This window comes from Salvia splendens, chromosome 8, assembly GCF_004379255.2.
Source record: "Salvia splendens isolate huo1 chromosome 8, SspV2, whole genome shotgun sequence".
Taxonomy (NCBI): Eukaryota; Viridiplantae; Streptophyta; class Magnoliopsida; order Lamiales; family Lamiaceae; genus Salvia; species Salvia splendens.
The window spans coordinates 14,793,864-14,812,378 of NC_056039.1; the positions used below are offsets into that span (position 1 = coordinate 14,793,864).

The 18,515-nt window shown below is 41.0% G+C and overlaps 1 pseudogene; it reads right to left on the minus strand.

Annotated features, from left to right (window-relative positions):
- LOC121745812 overlaps nucleotides 1-18,515 on the minus strand; it is a 37,650-nt pseudogene that overhangs the window by 9,108 nt on the left and 10,027 nt on the right.

Sequence of the window (18,515 nt, forward strand, 5' to 3'; positions counted from 1 at the left end):
GTTGGTGTTTCTGAGGGGGAAACCCCTGTTACTGACAGCCGTGTTGAGGGGGAAACCCCTGTTTTGGAGGAGTTTGTTGAGGGGGAAACCCCTGTTGATAGAGTTGAAATTCCAGAGGGCAACGAAGCCCTAGATGCTGAAAGAGATGTGGAGAGGGAAACCCCAGAAGTGGTTGGGGGCGACGAAGCCCTAATTACTGAGAAAGATGTCAGAGTGGGGGAAACCCCTGAGAAGTCTGCGGGTACAGAAACCCACGTTGGAGAAGGTTTGGAGGGGATAGAGACCCCTGTTTATTTTTCAGGGGCAACCCCATTGTTGAACAAGGAAGGAGAAGCCCTCGGTGCTGAGAATGTCCAAGAACCCGTCGATGTCAGGTTGGATTTGATAGTGGATCTGACTGATGTCCCCGAAGGGACCGATTCACCGGTTAACGCAAGGGAAGCGCAGAGACAGGCTCGTCGGAGCCTACTTGATGAGATAGATGAAACCGTCCAGCAGACGGAGGAAGAAATGCTGGGTCCAGAAGCCACAGCACCTGAGCAGGCAGAATCTCCCAGACCGAGCAGAGGGGAGAGTGATGCAGAGGAACGCCGCCACGCGGCCGAGAAGAAAAGGAAGGGGAAACAAATTGCTCCTTCCAAGACCAAGAAGGCGAAAGGGAAATCCACTGAATCCCCACGTCCTCGACCTGCCAAGGTACCATACGCTGCAGAGCCCGAGGATTCTGCTGGGTCTAGTGACTCTGAAGAAGAACAAGAAGAGGAGCTCAACTTTGAGCCAACTGAGATCTGGATTACAAGAGAGCTCCTGGACGAGATGAGAAAGTTTGACGACCCGAAACGCACAACCATCCACAAGGAGAAGAGTGCCCAGGGCAAGTACGCTAAGTCTGGAAAAATGTACAGCTCATCGGAGCTCAAGCAGATCGCTTGCAATGATGAATTCCGAACTTATATCGACGCAATCTGCTTTGATTGGTTGCTCAAGCACAGCACCGCCGAAGTTCCAATCGACCTGGCAAGAGAATTCTTCTCCACCTTCCGATTTAAGTCCACCACCGATTTGAATGCTGACTCCATCAAATTCCGGCTCTTCAATGAAGAGCATGTGATGAGCATCCGTGAATGGACTCTACGGATGGGACTGCTTACGCGCACAGAGGATGATGAGGGTTTGTGGAGCGAGAGAATGATTGGTCCGCCGAAGCTGACGCCGGGATTCAAGACGCAGAACGCATGGGAGTTTGTGGCTCACCCTAGGGTAGGTCAGTTCAAAACCAGCTGGTCGAAGGCCCACCATATTGAAAACAGGGTCCTGCGATTCGCCCAGACCTTCATTAGCTACAACCTGATGGGCACAGCCAACAACGCTCTGACGACCCCCGACTTGTACTTTACTTGGTGCATGGCCAAAGGAGTACGTGTTCACTTGGGCTATTGGTTAGCCCAAGCCTGCCATCAAGTGACAGCCAACCCTTCCCGACATCTTTACACATGCCACCTTCTAGGGGCTTACCTGCAACGCAACGTTATTATGAAAATCCACAAGTCCTGCAGAGAAGTGAAGATGTGTCTACCCCCGGAGGTGTTCAACGTGGACTACTTTTTCAATAAAGGGCTGCTCATTACACAGGGAAGGGACGTGTGCTTTTATTAGGTTGGTCAGTCGGAGGCGCAGACGAAGCAGGAGCCTGAGATGGTGGAGGCGAAGGATACTGCTGACATGGAAGCCGGAGCCAGGATAGAAGTAGAAGAAGTAAGGAAAGAGGTTGGATGGATGAGGTCAGAGATGAAAATGGTTTTGGAGGGGATTGTGGCCCTACGGGGTAAAGGAAGGGACAGTGCTGAGAATGCAGAAGTCAGAAAGTTAGTTGAGGAAGTGAGAAACGAAGTAGAGAATGTGAGGAATGAGGTAATCGGTGTACGAAAAGAAGTGACGGAGATACGGAGGGAAATGGGGAGAAGTAGAGAGGAGGCCGTAGCCCTGAAGGGGCGTATCACCGACCTAGTGGCAGAATCGTCAAGGCGTTCCGACAAGATGGCGTAGGCCGTCGCACTGATGATGAAGATGACGAAGTGGCTTCAAGCAAAGTTCCCCGAGACAGCGAAGGGACTTCCTGAACCTAGCGGCGGTTCCAAGACGCCGGGTCAAGGGAGTCTAGCTGTGCAGAAGCTACCACAAGCCCAAAGGCCTCAGACCACCCCGTCTTCCTCCAGGCCCGTGCTTTTGAAGAAAACCGTACCCCGACCCACAGAAGATCAAAAGGAGACGCCGGAGTCACCGGCAAGAAAGAAAGTTAAAATGACCCAACAGACAGTGCCACCCAAGTCTGGCTCCCGCGGGGGCCAGAACCCGAATTGAATTTCCCCCAGAACCAAGTAACTTTTACTTTTCTGTCTTTTACTTTTCGTTTTTCTTTCGCTTGTGTTTTTATGTGCCAGCATGCATCGTTCTGTATATATGTGTTATACCTTCCTACACTTAGCCCAATTTTTGGTCTAAGTGTGAGAAGGGGTTGTTTTGTTTTGGTTTTGTATGTTGTGATTTCTCCCACTTAGCCCGATGTTCGTTCTAAGTGTGAGAAGTTTGTTTTGTTTTTGTGCTTTGTTTGCGTTTGTGTCTGTTGTCTGCTGTTCTTACTTCCTTTTCCCCCCTTCACTAGGATAGCTCGGGGACAAGCTTGAGTGAAGTGGGAGGTGGGGGAAGTAAGTATGGTGTTTGTGTTCTTTCTGTTTTAAGAGTCTTTAGGATGTGTATTTCGCATGAGCTAGTGAGATAATAAGGCAGGTTTCCCTTAGTGAGAGCGATTGAAGAGAGAATGCATGTCAACTTTGACACCTTCTTCCTTAATAAACCAAAGGCGGTCTGAATGAAGTTGGGACGATGGAAAAAGCCTTAGATAACCCAGCTGTGCAGCCCTACTATAAGAGCGAGATATAAGCCTAAACACTTTTTTGTGCTAACATGTAAATTGGGCTACCACTTGATGCTTAGGGAGTAGAGTATGAAGGAGAAAAAAATGGGTTTCGGAGGTATAAGCTGGACGAAGTCCAGGAAAAGGTGGAATAAGCTGGACGAAGTCCAGGGAAGGAGTAAAAAAAAAAAAAAATTGGAGGTATAAGCTGGACGAAGTCCAGGGGAAAAGGGGATATAATACAGGAAAAAAAAATAAATAAATATAATATCAGTATCCTCAAGGGCAGGAAGCAATTTCAACCTGACCCAGGAAAATCAATGGGAAAAAAAAGAGAAGTAAGAAGGGTAAAACTCTCATAATCCAACGCATCAGTGGCATAACTTTAACTGGGGAGCGTTTTGATCCTAACATACCTGGTGAGGAATGAGTAATCGAGCGAACCTAACAGCTGGGGTGTCAATAGGCTATCTTGACGAACTGACGGACCGTTTAGGTAGAAGAGGGAAGGGGGAAGATTTGAAGACTGTAGACGATCGGATTGAACTTAAGCTTGTGGGGACGGTTGCCTAAAAGTCGAACCTAGTTCATGCTTGTTTGTGTTTTGATTCTTTGTGTTGTTTTCTTTTATAAGTCTGTTTTTTTATTTTGCCAGTTGTCTAGGTCCAGGAGTCTGTTTTTGTTTTTGTTTGTAGAGTCGTTCTTGGGGACCGTGCATTGAAATTCGCCTTATTTCTTTCTCTTGTCTTTCATACTTGAGGACAAGCATGGTTTAAGTGTGAGCAGTTTGATAAGGCTAATTTCATGCATCGGTCTAGGGGTTTTATTTCGTGATATTACTGGGTCTAACGCATGTTTTAAGCCAGGTGTGTGAAGGTTTTCGCTAGATCCAGGAAAAGAAGAGGACGCTTGCATAGTCCTAGGAAACTGGCGAAAGAGCGGACATTATGAAAGAAATTGCTTGACGGAGGAAGCCTCGGAGTTGAAGGGTAGAATAGGGATTTCTACGAAGACTCTAGAAGGCTATGTCCGCATCTATAAAAGGAAGAAGCATGCAAGCTGGAGGGACTTTCTCGGTGGAGGCCTCACGAACAGCCTGTTGCTCAGTTCACTTTTCACATACTTGGTTCTAATTCGCGGAGGATTTCGAGTTTGCGCTGGGGTTCACATTTAGCTTTCTGATAGTGTTTGTGGGTTGTAACACCGTCCTTCTTTGGGGCGAAGAAACAATTTATTTCTGTTTTCTTTTCGTTTCTGCTGAATTCGCCGAGCTTCGCTGTTCGAAGCTCGGTCCTCTTTTGTTTCTGGATATTTCTCTACTTTTATGCAAGTTTCGTTTTCGCTTACGTCGATCGTGATGATTTCTGTCGATTGATTGTGTTTACTTGAATTCTGGAGTTGGATTGTTGGAGTTGGTTATTTTCGTGGTTATTTTCTAGATTATTGCAGGTTACTGGTGAGATCTGGAAGAATGGAGTTTGTTTGTGGATGAATCGGGGTTTGTTTTGCTGATGTTGTGGAGTTGTTTGTGATTGTTGGAATTTGGAGTTGATCGGAGCAGATCTGTGAGAATCGGAGTTATGGAGTTGATTTTGTTGGTTGTTGAGTTCGGATGGCTTGGATCCGGAGTGGATTAAGCGTCTGAAGTGATTCTGAGCAGGAGTGTTTTAATTTTATGCCTAGCTTACGTGTTTTCATTTCATTTCGCCTAGTTTATGTAGATCTGATGTATTTTCGATTCATAGCAAGTTTCCGGCGTCCAAATCTTTATATTCTGTTTGAATCTAGGAGTGTGCTCTGTTTTCTTCATCTGCGAGTTTAGTTTAGTTGCGAAGGTGCATGTCGTAGTTAGTTGGAGCATGGGTTGGTTATCTGCAGCTTTTTACCGTACTTGCTATTTCTGGAAATATGGTCCCCACTGTTAGTTGCTTACTGTTTGCTAGATTAGGTAGTCGTTTACTTAGTCTAGGGAGTAATTGTGTCTGTCGGTATTGATGTCTGATTCCAGTAAGTTTTCTGTGTCCTAGGTCTAGCGTTTACATTTCTTGCCTAGATCTAGTGGTAGTTTAAATCTCAACCCCTTTGTGTGGCAGCAGCCGTTTGTTTCCATAGTCTCTTAGCACTACTTTGCGAATCCATCTCTGTGGGATCGACCCCACTTCCCTATACTAATTCATAGTATTCGGGTTGAGGAATTTATTTTTGAAGGGGAGTCGAGTGTGTCCAACAACAAAGACACTGTAGTTCTCTAGAGTTCCTGGACCCAGTGATCCAGTGGATTTAAAGAGCGTTGTGTCTGGACCGAGCTTTGCATTAATTCTCATATGTGCACACTCGCTTACTCCTGAGTCTAGTCATTCGACATTAGAGTCGAGCAAAGACCTCACTTCAAGTAGTATATATGAAATAAAGTCACATAAAAGGTCAACTAGGAAAATAATAACTCCTAAACACTCCTTGCCTCTACCAATTCGCCATTCATCAATTTTGCAGAAAAGCTAAACATTATGTTGCTTGTCAATCCTTGAGTGCAAAATTTCCAGCCCAGATCAGTTATATTAGTAGTGAACTATAACCTTTGCCACTAGCAACCGTTGAAAGAAATTTCTTCACCAACGGACATTATTGCAATTACTCAATAATTCTATATTCTATAACATCAAAGAATAAAGAAAAAAATAAAATTTTTCCTGAGTAGTAGGTTGCTGGCACAGGTGGGTCGCCGGTGCAGTAATGGAATGACCAAGGTAGAGTGGAGTCCAGAAAATGGAGGTGTGCATTGCAGTTCGCTCAGTGAGAATCGAGATTGCTGATCTAAACCACTACTTAATTGGCTGAATGGGTTGGTGGGTTACCAAATGACGTGTCATATCTTGCCATGGCGGCCGCCATAGACTGCCACATAAAACTTCCATGTCACAGCGTGGCAGTAGCGTTTGGTCGAAAAACTGCCATCGTCATGGCAGATATCTGACAACAATGATATTTAGCTGGTTTATTTGGGATGAACTTGCTTTTTTTTAGCCATCAAGGAAACTTACAGATGCCACTTCATTCATACTAGTGAGGAAATGCATTCTGCTGGTATTTGCTATTGGCATTGTTCTATCTCAAGAAATATCCAAGCTTTCATACAGTTCCTTCCACATTTAAAGTCTAGGGTAATATATATTGAAGAATTCACAACATTTCTGTACCACCTTAATTTCAGATTATATTAAGACCTAAAACATGTCAACCCTAAACTCCAAATGATTTTCATAATTACATCAATTAGATAAATATAAATGACAAACAAATATATCTTCATCTTGGAAGCAATTTAATGATAGGAAGCTAAAAGTAGCTGTGGAAGGACATACCATAAATACATCAAATTCATCCATTGCCCGAAAAGGTGCCTCTGTCATCTCATGAAGTGCAAGGGCAAAACACAGTGTGGAGAAAGATCTTTCACCACCTGTTAAAACATCAAATAAGAGATAATTACAACAGTATCCTAGCCAATTCTGTTTTGTTTCAGTTAGCTTTCTAACATTTTTTCATGTCTAACGTTTTCAGTTAGCTTTTCAACATTTTGTACCAAGCTGGACATGATTGATATAGATGTTCCAGCTTGAGGGGGGTGTTACAGAATATGAGTATCCGATATATACATATGGCCAATGTTGACATATGCTGTTAACTGCCTATGTCAGGGGGTTTTCAGCTAATTTTTTCAGTTGTTTTTTATCCATTTAGAGAAAGTCAGAAGAATCAAAGCGAACACAGTCAGTACCCTCATTCACTAATTGCAATAACTTATACTGCCTCCGTCCCAGTTAAAATGATCCTTTTCGTTTTTCGCACATGTTATGGGAAAATCATAATAAATAGTTAAAGTGGAGGGAAAAGTAAAGTAAGAAAGAGAATAAGGTAGAAGAGAGTATCTCAACTAGGAACGGAGGGAGTAATTAACTTTTAGAATTATTGAAAAGTTTTATTTAAACTAGAAATGAGAATATTATTGTTCTCGTAATTGTTATGTGTGAAACTAACTACATACACTATGACATTACTACAAAAACATGTTCAGAGAATTGGTACTTAGTTATTGCAATATACAAATTTAATTCATAACAATTATTATAAATTAGCACAAATGAGACAGGAATTGGTTTTCCATACTAGGGGTGGGTCGCTATACCGTACCGAGAACGTCATACCACACAGCGTACCAAAAACTGCAGTATGACAGATATCATACCAAATTTTCGGTATACATGCATTCGGTATACTGGAAATTTGGTATGGTTAACTTTTATATTGTTACCTTACCATAATTGTGGTATACCGTACTTTTACAGTATACTGAAATACGGACGGTACGGCATACCGTAATTGCGTTATACCGAAGAAAACCTATTTCATACCCAAAATATTTAAAAGTAAGGTTTTGAAGGGTCTTTCTTATTAATTCTATTTTGTATATAAATGTATTATATATAATATAAATATAGTAGTATAATATTTCAATATATACCGGTTATCGAGGATTCGGTATATACCGAAACTTCAGTATGTCACGGTATACCGCGATATAGGAAAATTGATATGGTTACCGTACCAAAATCTTTCGATACGGTATTAAATTGTACCAAAAATTGCGGTATACCGAAAAACTGGTATTTTCGGTATTCTTTTAGTACGGTATTTCGATATTTCATTGTTTTTCCCTATCCCTATTCCATACTGCCGACAATCAGTCAAAACATAGAAACGTATAATGAGAAAATCAGCACAACCTTCTATAGAAGTTGATTAAACAAGAAGGATCAAACCTGAAAGTCCACTAGTGTCATGAACAGAGCTGCTTGATGCTTCGTGTGGCATCTTTACCTGGTAAGGACCAATTGAAATGAGGGAAGCTATCCAGCCAACTACCAATTATTTTTAGATTGCAGGCAGTGGACCTAAGATAGTAACCATTCTTGATGTGAGTAGAGTTTTATTTCATTCAGGCACTTTACCTCTACTGAGAGAGTCTGATCTTCAAAACTAACATTGATTTGACCACTGATCCCTTTCTTTTTCAAGTGACCATTGAATCTATCAGACATAATTATTAGATCAGCTATACTTAATTTAAATCATAGTCCTACAATAAGAGACAAAAAGAGAAGAGGTCCTACTGCCATGTCAACTGACATTTCAGATGAGTTGCGTTCCTATTGAATTTGCTCCTTCTCAAGTTTAATACCTTTTCACATGCCTAAAGTAGATAGTATAAATTAACATGCTTCAAGATATCAAGCAACCATAGACCACATTTATAGTGGAGAAGAAACATGATAAATTAAGGATGCTTTAACCCATTTCCATTTTTTCCTGGAAGGCTTTGTAAGTACGCAGTTTTCTTGATATTTTCCGCTCTTTTTTCTCATATAACATTCTGAGATCATCAATAGATTCTGGAAATCTGCATAAGAAATTATCACTTCAAACAACAGAAGGATAAAATAACACGGTAAAACAACAGAAGAATCATAACTGCAAACAAATTATTGCAAAGGAAGAGAAATGGTGGCAGAATAAATAACACGGTAAACGAAATGGACCCTTTCAACTTCTTGTAAATCTCTCTCAATCATCATCAGTTCGTTCTCTGCTTCTGCTAGCCTTGGCCGAATCTACATTATAAATACTAAAATAAGGCATAAAGTAACCACTAAGACTGAACATAACAATCGAATACAGAAAGAGGATACCACAAAGATTCTCCAATGACATTTTAAGATCTATAGCTTTAGTTCCTGCTACATTCACTCGACTCTGAACCTTCTCTAGCAAATACATTTTTTCTTGTATTTCGTCTTGCAGTTTCTACACATAAATCCCAAGTTAGGGACCACGAATGAATTATTATATAAGATGCCCACTACACATACCAGATCTCCAAATACACACTATTAAATCAGCTCAAGAAAGTAGGACAACGATTAAGGTGGAATTTATTAAATAGACCCACAGATATCTCTTGACGAGTCTCATCCAGATTAGAGTCATCTGCTGCATTAGCTTCGGATGAAAGTAATTTCTTTACATCTTTCAGCTCAAATTCTTTCGACCTACATTGCCGCTCCAAATCTGCAAGAAGTTAAAGCAAATATGATCAGCATAATCAAGCAACATTCCAGGAAAAAATGTAGCCAGAATTTTTGCATCATAAATTAGGAATACATGCAACGCATATCATCAGATATTATAGGACTAGAAGCACAATCCAGGCAAATAATGATCCAGAGATACTTGAAAAATATGAAGGAATATGACTATGAGAAACTCCAATCAGTAATATACCAATGTTAAGTCCCATAATCTTCCAATTGCTTTTTTCATCTCTCATACTTTATTCTTTTCACTTAACTCAATAAATATCATTTTCTTAAATCTCGTGCTCAAAAGAAACTTCTCGCGTTACATTGCTTAAGGTGCTTTGAAGATCAATCACTTCTTCCTCCATGGCCCGTTTCTGTCCACGGCCTTGTTGAGCTTTCAGTTTTGTTTCTGATGCTTCTCCCTCTAGATATTTTATCTGATCATCAAATGAACCAGAGAGACGGCCAGCTCTCATGTTTCTCTTTGGTGGAAAAATAGTTTGGGCTGAAATGCGGTAAAACCTGCGAAATTCCATCATTGAATTTACCTAAAAATTAAACTTGAAAGTTGAAACCACTTAAAAACTGGCACGCAAATAAAAAGGGAAAAGAAACTCAATTGTTAATCAACAAATTAAATAGAATACACAAATTTTCAAAGAAGATAATGCAATTAGATAGGAACGTTACTTAGGCCATCCACAACGCTGTTCCTATACCGTTCTTATACCGTTCCTTAAACCACTATTTGAGGGCCCCACTGTACTTTTTTACTCCATTCCTTAACTAAGGAACGGAACCTGCCTCTTCGTTCCTTAACCGTTCCTTAACCGTTCCTTAAATTACTATTCATTCAATTTCAATTTTTTTTATTTCCAACCCAATTCAATTTAAATAAACACACTTTAATAAAAAATAAACACACTTTATTAAAAAACACACAACATTAAAAAAAATTAAACTTAAACTTAAAAAAAATAAAAAAAGCACACAATTAAAATCCTAAAAACATAAAAAACACAAAATAAAAAACACACAATTAAACGTGGGAAAATAAAAAAACTACTCCGCCGGCGAATCATCCTCCGGAGGCGGTCGAGGTTGAGGGGGAGTCGGAAGGCCAAGTTGTGCTGCCATATACACAATTCCGTTCCACCAGGCCGTGAATTGGGCGTACGAGAAGCGGGAAGTGTCCGCCATTGTGGCAGTCATGTACGCCACCGTAAGTGTGTCCGAGCCTCCCCGCGAGCCCGATCCCGAGGCCGACTGGCTTGATTCGCCTCGGCCCTTCCTCGCTCTAGCCGTCTTCGCCGCCTTCGTCCCTTGCGGCCGACGGCGCCCACGGCTGGATCCCCCGTATTCGTCGGGCGTTGGATCCCCAGTACCCCCAAACACCTGCGGTGTACCCTCGTTGGCCTCACCGGTGTCACCAGACGAGTAGTGGCCGCTCGCCGTGTGCTTCGTGCGCTTTGAGGTTGAGCCCGAGCTCGAGCGGACACCGCCGGCCCACCTTTCCTCGTCCTTGACGAGCTGCCAAATATCAACATATTTGAACTGTAGACCGGTGTCCTGGTAGAAGACGCACAAAGCCGCCCTCAGAATGTCGGCGCCCGCAGCTCCGCTTTGGTAGTTCGCCGCTTCGGCCGAGTAGATGCCGCAAAATTTTTTGACCTGTGCGTCGACTCGGCCAAAGTGAGCACGGAGCATTGTATATTTGCGCTTCCGGGCCCCTTTCGGCTTAGTCTGGTGGTAGACATCACGGACCTTTTCCCAGAAGCACTTGGCGGCTTGTTGGTTCCCGACGATGGGATCGTACGAGACGGTGAGCCAGGCGGTGTACACCGCCTTAGTTTCTTCGTTGTTGTACGGATGCCGGCCCAGATCCTCCTCCTCCTCCTCCTCCTCGGGTGCCTCAGACGCAGCCCTAGAGCTTCCACCGCCTCGGCTTCCTCCCTGGGTGGGTTCTACGGGGATATCCTCCCGAATCTGGGACAAACCTTGAGAAAGCCGCGAGCCGGGTGGTCGAGCGTAGGCATCCACATCGAAAGTGGGTGGTTGGTACCCACCCGGCGTCGCCGACCCCTGGGTGCCCGGCGTCGACGACCCGGAACCACCTAGTGTGTTGTACATGGTCTCCCAATCGCCGAACGCGTTGAGATCCCACCCACCGGAGCCACCACCGCCGTAATTCCCGTCGCCGGACATTTTGTGAAGGAGATTGAAATAGAAAATTGGAGAGGAATTGATGTTGGTTTAGGAAGAGTAGATGTGTAGTTGTGTGTGAAATGTAATAAATTAGGTGTATTTATAGAATAAGAAAATAAAAATAAAAATAAAAAAAATTAAAATTAAAAAAACGGTAATATGACCGTTTAAAAAAAAATTTAAAAATATATTTTTAAAAAAAAATTAATTATTGTGTCATCGCTGACGTGTCCCACTCGCGGGCCGGCGAGTGGGAAGCACGCACGAAGCGGGGAGCGCCACGTCGCCCGAGCGCGTGGCGGCACAAGCCGTGCCGCGTTCCGTGCCGTCGGCACGCGGAACGGAATGGGAACGGAATGGGAGCGGAACGGTGCGCCGCAACGCGTTCCGCGGTGAAACCGTTCCGGCGGAACGGCACGCGGAACGCCGGCGACACGCGTTGCGGGTGCCCTTATCTATACAGAGAAAATTGATATAGATAAGCATTCAGATCAGTTTATTGTGATATGACTATTCTTTAGGAAGTATAATGAGTGCAATTGTACCCTCCTCTTTTGTCTACTAGGTTATAATATAAATTTAACAAGTGGTACATCAAAATTACACTAAATCTGCCAATCAGTCATAAAATTTATTATCACCTTCACCCTGCTATTAGTGGCCGACACAAATTGGGAACGTAGAATAAGAAAGTTGTGTAGTGTGTAAAAAGAGGTAGGGTCCACTAAAGTCGATTAACGTTTTGAGGTAAAGAAGTTCCCTTTTTGGACTAGGGCACTTGTAGTGGGACAGCCCAATAAGGTAGGTACACAGGCTACTATAGAGGGACAGAGGGTCATGTTGTTTCAATACTACACATCCCATTGATTTTCTATAGAAACAAGATTATGATTTTTTTAGTTTAGGGCATTAGCAATGGGCGCCCTATCAGTATCTTAGGCTATTAGCGATGGGGCGCCCTAAGGTGCGCCACGTCAGCAGTTTTATCCTCTTACCTCCCCACCTGCAGTGGAGCGCCCTAAGGCGCGCCACGTCATCATTTTTTTAATATTTACAAAATCAATACGAATTTTAAAAAAAATAATACATTAAAATACGAATTTCAAAAACTTCATTTCATTTAATAAAAATTAATACATTACAATGCGAATTAAAAAAAATGCAAACTCAGCGTCGGCGAGATTCATTTTGGTTGAATGTAGAGAGAGAATATGTAAAGAGATAGTCGATATGTTCGTATACACAACTGAATGAGAAACGAGATTTAAATAGAAAATCAAAACCGCGTGCTATCGTCCGCGTCGATCGTCCGCGACCTCCACAATGGGGCGGACGATGGCGCGGACGATGGTCATCGTCCGCGCTATCCTCCGCGACCGAAGTATAGGGCGCGACTATCGTCCGCGCCCTATGGCACGCACCCGCAATGGGTGCGGACGATGGATGGCGCGGACGATGCGCGCCATCGGGCGTGCCATCGTCCGCCCATTGCGGATGCTCTAAGATGAATCAGTGTGATGCATTCCTAAAAAGAAAAAGCATAAATATAAAGAGATGGCTCGTGTTGTTTGCATGTACACAGGCTCCATATCAACGTACATTTTGTACCCATCCGTTGTGTAAACGTTTGGTATCCTCTGATCAAAGGCAACTGTTTTATCAACTTCATAATCTTTTACGAGCACTTGCCTCTCAGCTTTACCCTGCAAGTGATGCACATATTATCAAAAAACGAAATATTGCCGATACGCAGCTGAAGAAAGAGAACATAAACAGGGAGACTCGTGATTAAATATCAAGTGGGAATCAAACTTAACACTTCATCACCCAACAGCAAAAGTCTTTTCTCCATAAAATATGTCTGCAGTAACTTTCTGATATTAATTTTTTTTAGCATGAAAACACGTACTCTATTTCAGATATGGCAAAATATATGAGGAATCAATTACAATAAGAACAAGAACCATTTCCCCCTAAAAAGAACAAGAACAATTTCCAAACACCACTGGACGTACACAATCTTCCTTTTTTTCACTTTAGTATTTTATTAACACCAAAAGAAAATCAATACAAGGAATGAGCCATCATGTATAGTGTAAAACATTAAGAAAGTAGGTTTATTTTAAGTAAAAACAAGGGGTGTTGCAAGAAATTGCTGAAAGCTTACCGTATCAATCAAAACATTAAGTACTGTAGAATTGTCTGAATGCAGAACTGACAATGCAGTAGGATGATTAGTATGAGGAAGCATGTGCCTCGGAATGTTGATCCTACATAGAAACAGCTAAACTGTGAGAGCCAATCAACTGCAACACATTGTCAGAAATTGATGCTACTGCATAGACATGGGTTTTTTCTTTTTTAACATTCCTCTAGTCCTTTGGAGAGACGCATGAGGGTCATGCGTCTCCTTTTAATGAAACGCATGACGGAGATGCGTCTTTCATAAAGACGCATGACGCCCTTCGAATTTTTTTAACGACGCATGACGCTTATGCGTCTTTATAAAAGATGCATCTCCCTCATGCTTTTTTTTTTATTTCACGGACGACGCATGAGTGTCATGTGTAGAATAGTAAAATATAAATATAAGCGGAAAAGTAAGTAGACATAGTAGAGAAAGTAGTAGTGTATTTGGTGTATTTTATTACTCAACACATGCCACATATATATAACACAAGAGACTAAGCTAGGCTATGTCACATCACCGATGTGGGACAGAATACTAATATTCTTAACACTCCCCCTCAAGCGGGAACATCTATATTGTGTCCAGCTTGGTACAAAATTCTCAAAAATGTTTTTCCTCAGACATCAGCAGCAATAGTAGTAGCCGAAACTATAGGGCAGTAGTAGTTGCAGCTGTTGCATAAGTTGTAGCAGCAGCTATAGAGCAGTTGTAGCAGCAGTAGTAGCAGATGCAGGGCAGTGACAGTTGTAGCAGAGTAGCAACTGTAGCAGGAGGACAACTGTAGGAGGAGTAGAATAATAACTGCTGACAAGAACACAGGTAGATAAAAAGCAAGCAAGAGCGCATGCAAATAATAGCGCAGAATGCAGCAACGTAAAAACCCTAGTTTGGGCAGAGTAGCGGAGTAGAGCATAGCAAACTGTAATTTCGGAAAGAGTGGTATAGCAGAACCATAATAGCGCAGAATGCAGCAACGTCAGAAACCCTAGTTTGGGCATAGGAGCAGTTGCGCAATATAGTAGTGGTAGAAACCCAAATTTTGGCATAATAGCGCAGTAGAGCAGAACAAAACATAATTTTTGGTAGAGTAGAGTAGTGACGGAAGAGCAAAGTGGGGACAGTAGAGCGGGCAGCGGCAGAAACCCTAATTTAGTTTTTTTTTTTTGGAGACCCTAATTTTCTAGAGACGGATTAATCCGCTCTGATACCATGTAGAATAGTAAAATATAAATATAAGCGGAAAAGTAAATAGACACAGTAGAGAAAGTAGTAGTGTATTTGGTGTATTTTATTACTCAACACATGCCACATATATATAGTACAAGAGACTAAGCTAGGCTATGTCACATCACCATATTAGAAATGTGTCACTCACCCCTTAAAATGCCTCATAAGGGGGGAGGGTTATCCACACTTATATAGATTAAATGGGATCTTCACCAAGTCGATGTGGGACAGAATTTTTAGAGAATTTAACACGCCCCCTCACGTGTGGGCCGAAAAGGACATCGGTCTTCCATCACGTGGGTAGGCAATGCAAGAGATAAGAGAATCATCATCGATGTGGGCCGGAAAGGATATCGGTCTTCCACTCGTGAGGTAGATAAGAGATAAAGAGAAAACCATCATCGACTTGGGCCCGCTCTGATACCATGTAGAACAGTAAAATATAGATATAAACGGAAAATTAAATAGACATAGTAGAGAAAGTAGTAGTGTAATTGGTGTATATTATTACTCAACACAGGACACATATATATAGTACAAGAGATTAAGCTAGGCTATGTCACATCACCGATGTGGGACAGAATACTAATATTCTTAACATCATGCATCTTAGGGAGAGACGCATGAGGCTCATACGTCTCTAATTTGCTTAAAATCAGTAGCGAGGGAGGCAGAAAAGCCAGAGGCTCGTGCGTCTCTAAGAATGACTAATGGAATTAAAGTATAACTTGTAGTGACTCTCAATTTAACTATTGAGTTTGTTGGTGCATTTTGAATGAATTGAAGACTTTGATCCATTGTGTATTAACTGATAGACTAAAGAAGACAGTAAAAATGTGGTTTCATGATATTTTATAGTGTAGTACATGTTGGGATAAGTCTAAATAAACTGTTAGAAATTATTATTAACCCTAGTAAGTATACTAACTTTATAATTCCTACATAACAAGTTAACCTCAATATGATAGCAATTCATTGGATTTTCACAAATTATCTACCAATAAATGTATCTTGCAACTGTAATTGATAAACTATCACTCGCGTTCTGCCCGCTAATGCCTCTCTCGTCTGATTTATGCAACTTAGAGACGCATGAGGCTCCCTAAGACGCATGATGCTCATGCGTAGTCTAATAAAATAAAATAAAAATAGCGACGCGTGACGCTTATGTATCTTTTCCTGTGACGCATGACGCTTATGCGTCTTTAAAAAAAATTTAAAAAAATTAAAAATTGAACGACGCATGTCTCTCATGCGTCTCTATGAAAGACGCATCTCCGTTATGCGTTTCATTAAAAGGAGACGCATGAGGGTCATGCGTCTCTCCCAAAGGCGGAATAAAAAAAAGTCCAGTACACTTGAGGAATGTTAATTGTAGTCTAGAATCAAAAAAGAAAAAGCCCGCATAGACATGCTAACAACCCGTCTTCTAAAATCATGTACGATAATCTGTAAGTGGTTATAGTTTGCTTCCCTTGCACACGCTCTTAAGATACGAGAATCTTTATGATCTGTGACAATGAAAGCATTGAGCAACCTGCCAACTGCAGTTTCGATAGCCATAGCCCACATGTCTCCATGTTCCAATTCCTGCAATAAAAATTTCAGAAACGTAAGGAGTTACACTACCTTAAACAATTGCAGAAACCTCTCATGCCTGAAAAACAACCAAGAGTCCTTTTATTCACAAAGTCAAACAATAGTGTCTATCCTGTTACTCTTGGATTTGGATGTAGGTGAGGTTAGTCAGGGATTTAACAATAATAATATCCTTACTAGAATAAAATGTCCTCTACAATTAGTTAACTACTAAGTTTCATAATGCACTTGGGAAATTTTTACGCGGAAATTAAAAAATGACATGCGCAGAGGAGAAGCATTTGAAATTGTCATCAACTCACTTGGAACAAGAATCCTTTCAATATGACCCATTTTATCATCAATCAAAGTCCACAAGTTTCTAGAATCTAATCATAAACCAAGATGGGATTAATGATGCAACTTACTTAATCAGTCATAGAAACAGTACAAATACTTCACAAAAAATAGAAAAAAATAGATAAAAGGGCATGTTGCTATTACTTTGATAAGAAACCAATGCAACACGATGATACTTCAAAGTTTCACAACAAAGAACAAAAAAATAGATCCTAATATGTATCTTCCAAGTAGATACACATTTAAGTTAATTCAGCGAGAACAAATCTGGTACATTAGATTTTATGGCTTGTTTTAATGGCTCTCAAACTCAAACTTTGGCTTAAGTGATCTACTTTTCCTTTTCAGCATAATTATTAGACAAATGCTTTTCATTCTCAAACAGCACTAGCTGGTTATATTTCACTAAGGGATATGTGGAGAAATAGAAGAAGAAAATTATGTAGCAAAAACTAATAGTAAACCATGAAGATCCATCAACAAGCATAAATAGGTAGTATCATGCAAGATGAAGCATGCCAGTGAACTTCAATAATATACCACATGGGCGCCTACAGGACCAATGGGTGGAGTACTAAATTTATGCTGATTCTGCTCGATCGCCTGTAAGAGATTAGTTACCTGACCACCTCCAAATGCAGTAACCTTCAAGGACAAAAAACTGAGATCATAGAAGAAATTAGATGTAACATAATATACGTATATCAACAAAATGATCATCAGGACCTTATTTCTTTGATGCATTTGGATTTCACGTATCCGCGAGGCAATATCACGATTGCTTTTCTCGATATCTTCAATCTGGAGAAGGACAAACTTACCGACTAAACTATCCATAAATTAAGATTTCATGGAAAGAAACAGGCACATGAAACATCTAGAAACATGACATATTGCAAAGGTTTGCCTGATAGGAAATCTGTTGTATTTCATTTTTAACCAATGCTATCCTTTGCCTCATGTTTTCCTCCTCTTCCTTCGATCTGAATGACAATTTCATTTTAATGAAAAGACCATTCAATTCTGAAAGAATGAAAGAAAGCACATAGCAGATGACAAAATTTTGGAATGGAATGCTATCTCTGAATGTTGACATTGGCTTCCTCAACTTCAACTTGAAGCTCCATAAGCCTTTCCTCCATCTCACTTTCTTCAGCCTATTGAACCATATAATACTTGAAAGTTATAGCTAATTCAGTTGTATTTTAGTGACAGATGTATACCTATGAACAGATTTAATATGATCTGATAATAATGTCACATTCAAAACCACCAAATCTCTCTACGAACGGGTCTGAATTCAATGATCCAGTTAGCATTCTATGATATTACCCAAAGAAGTTCGATAGGTTTGCTAACCATAAGCGTTTTTTAGAACACTGATTACAACTTTTGTATAAGTTAAATTTTGGATAATAGGAAGTGGAGAGAACAAATAATGCCATGATATGATATACTCCCTCTGTCCCATTTCATGTGACACATTTCCTTTTTGCACGTGTTTTGAGAAAATAATAATAAATAGTAAAATAGAGGGAAACTAAAGTAAGTGAGAGAATAATGTAGAGGAGTTTTCTCTCTTACTTTACTTTCTCTTTCACTTTAACTATCAAAACACATGCGAAAAAAAAATGCGTCATGAGAAATGAAAGCTGATAGATACTCCTAAAAAAATAGGGCATTACGTATAATAATCCATTTTTTTAGCTTGAAACACAATAGGATCTATTTGCTATTCTCAGATAAATTTGATATAATATTCTGAAAGACATGAAAATGCTGTTCACGGAATAATAAGGAATTAAATGTACCTTCAGGCACAAGCTATTGGGACGTGTTAGAAATGGGCCACACCCCCCTTAAAGGGATTCATAAGAGGGGAGGGTTATCCAAGATTATATAG